This window comes from Apis dorsata, unplaced genomic scaffold (assembly GCF_000469605.1).
Source record: "Apis dorsata unplaced genomic scaffold, Apis dorsata 1.3 scaffold_47, whole genome shotgun sequence".
Lineage (NCBI taxonomy): Eukaryota > Metazoa > Arthropoda > Insecta > Hymenoptera > Apidae > Apis > Apis dorsata.
Window position 1 is genome coordinate 39,604 of NW_006263349.1, and position 3,535 is coordinate 43,138.

At 22.2% G+C, this 3,535-nt stretch overlaps 1 protein-coding gene across 1 annotated transcript in view; it reads left to right on the forward strand.

The window, feature by feature from the left end:
- LOC102671339 (prominin-1-A) overlaps positions 1–3,535 on the forward strand; it is a 62,500-nt gene that overhangs the window by 12,331 nt on the left and 46,634 nt on the right. The window lies entirely within an intron of this gene.

Genomic DNA, 3,535 nt, shown 5'->3' on the forward strand with positions numbered 1-3,535 from the left:
ATTCTTTGGAATTATAAAAAAGATTGTTATTTCGAAAATAGGAATCAAAAAATCTCAAAAAAAGTGACTTGATTGCTGATATCTCGAAACAAGATCTCAAAATTTTTAAAGGATTAAAAGAATAATTCATGACTCACCGATAGTTGGATATTTTAGAGTAAATAAAATTAGCAAAGGTCGATAAGATGTAGAAGATTGGAATAAGATGTAGAAGAATGTAGAAGATAGTCGACATTATAATATTTATCGAGTGAAGAAAAGATCTCAAAGAATGGGAACATTGAAGATTTATAATGTTGGAGCAGTATTTGAGAAAATAACATATTGGATCCACTTCCAATTGGATTTTTTTTCATGATCGATTATTTTTCAAAATAACCAAAAATAATACCAATGCCAAATTAATAAGCATCTATAATTGCTAAGATTCTACTTGAACATGTTATAAGTCGATATCGAGTACTTTAGAGATTCACTCCGATCAAGAACGCAATTTCGAATTAAGAATTAAGAATTAATAAAATTACTTGAAATCCTTAGTCAGATGAACTAAGAGAACGTTTAATTAGAATATTTTATTACAATACTTGACGATGTTTGTCGAAAAAATTAACATTATTGGAATGAATGGATTTCATTATTTCTTTTAGTCTATAGTACTTCAAGGTATGAATCAATATAAATGTTTCCAGATATAATTTTATATGGTCAAAAGTTAAATTTGCCCATACATTTATACAGAAAAATTTCTCCTAATCAAAAAGAGAACAATATACATAATATACACGAAAAAGAAATAAGAAAAAGAATGAAAAAGATTCACCAATAAGGAAAGAATTAAAAATCCCTTCAGTGAAAATGAAAATGTGATATAATAGCCATGTTTATGTCATTGAGTTTAGTTATGTTCAGAAGAGAAGGTATGGTTGCATCAACTATGATGAATGGTTGAACCAAGAAAAATGAAGTTACATTGGAAAAGACTATATATAATTACAAATAATATAAACGATATAATTTATTGTATTCAACATTCGCCGAGGATAAGATGTAAAATTATTCGAACATTAATCGATTAACGAAATATGAAATTTAAAAATGAGAAAAAAAATTGGATTTATGAAACAGTTCTCATCTAGAAAAGAAAATGCTTCTTAGAAGAATTAGAGCGTATATTAAAGTAGGTTTCTCCTTATCGGTGATGATTTCTTTTCAAACTGATTTCATTGAATGATTTCGTTTCATGGAAGAAAGATTTCTTTTGAATATGTTCGGGAAAGTTGCATTTCCTTCATATAACATGTGACAATCTAATAGCGGATTAAAAACAATAAGTGTTGTTTGATAAATAAATAGTAATGATAAATAAATGGGCTAAAATCTGATTAATTTTAAGAGGAATGGTGAAATTCTGATATAAGAAGAATCCTGACGAATCGGAGATGCATTTTGAGGAGGAATTTAATTGCTGAAATTTAGAACTTATCCAAGAAAAGTTCAAGAAAAAAAGATTGAAGGCAAAAAATTCAAATAGAAGAGAATGCAGATTTAGTAAATCCAAAAAAGAAAGTAATATAAAAGATCTTACTCAGGATTTTCGCATGGTTTTTCTATGAGACGAAAGATAAATATTGAGGCTTTTGTTGTTTAAAGAAAACTACGCGATAATAAAACGTATAATATAACGTATAAACGTATAATAAAAATTTATAAATTCTTTTTCAAATAGAATATCCATTACTAAATAGAACAAAAAGTAAATGAAATTATCGCGATCCAGACGCATTTTTTTTTGGAGAAAGGATAATAAGCATAATAGCTATAATACGAAACAACATCATAGCTAATATGAATCGCAGTACAGAAGATGATAATTTTAGTTGTCATTGAAATTAGATATATTGATAAAACAAAAGTCTGATATCAGTCGCAGATATGTTATTCTCTGTTTTCTTCGAGACTATTGTATTTTATAATGGATAAGTTACCATTATGAAAATAAATCCATATTGATATTAAATTATAAATAGCATATAATAAATATAAAAAAAAAAGTTACTTTAGAAAAACAAATGACAAGTGAACGCAACAATATAATTATAATGTAACGATTATTCTGTACAAAAATCATGACAAAAATTGCAGATAAATATAATGTTGATCAGATCTCTGCTAGATTTTTTGTGGAGAACTTTAAAAATCTAAAATTTTTAATATTTAATTTTTATTTACGATAAAAAAAAATATTAAATAAAGAATTCAATAAAGCATGGAATATATAATCCTGTTTCTTAATTAAAAAATATATTATGTTATTTTATTGAAGAAATATCAATTCTATTTATTTTAGTTTTCAAATACGTATATAGTATTAAAAATAATTTCGTTAACTATTAGAATTAAAACATATGAAAATCAATATTTTAATTCAGAATTTGATATTCTATCGATTTATGATACAAAAAGATCATTATAAAATTTTCAAAGTGTTTCATAAAAAAGCACATATGTTATAAAATATATCTTTCGAAGCTATTTAAATTCCATTATTTGTGGAGAACTTTAAAAAACTAAAGTTTTTAATATTTAATATTTACTTACGATAAAAAAAAATATTAAATAAAAAATTCAATAAATCATGGAATATATAATGCTGTTTCTTAATTAAGAAATAGATTATATTTATTGAAGAAATATTAATTCTATTTATTTTAGTTTTCAAATATGTATTTTCAAATAATCGTTTAATAATTATTCGTGATTAAATTATATGGATCAAATTATAGAGTTATTTAACTGTTTTTATTATTTATTTTAGCATTGAAATTATTAATTGAATATCTAACTAATATTTTGTTTTTTTACTGTTTTCTCTTTGATAAAAAAATGTTTAAATTATTATCTTCTTTTATTTTCTTTATATCAGAACGATTTAATATCTTTATGTATTTGATATTTGTATTAGGATTTTACATCTCAAAAAAATATAGTTATCTTTGATAAATTTTATATATTATTTATTTATATAAAGTATTTAACTAAAAATTTTAGCTAGAGATAAATTTTAATTTAAAAACATTAAACGTTAAATGATACAGAATAAAAAAAAAGGATTATAAGATTCTAAAAGCTTATAGTACTCATCAAGAGAAGCAAAAAATATCTAATCAATAAAAGTCCTGTAATCAATTACAATATAAATCGATTTTTATCATTGACCAATATCAATCAATATATTTCATAAATTATATTAAAATAAATAAGCAATTCGTTCTATATTCCAAATTCATGTAAATAATAAATAAATATATATATTTTAAGAAATATTTTTATTATAAATAAATTACTAGTTCAATTATAATTAAAAATAATTCAATTATAATTAAAATTAAATTATGATTTAAATATCTAATTAGCGTATATTTCCTTGAAAAAGGAAATAAATCATACGATTTATTTTGCATAATATTAATTTTATTTAAAATATCTTAAGTTTCATATTGAAAAGAGAATATTTTTAAGTTTATTATTATAA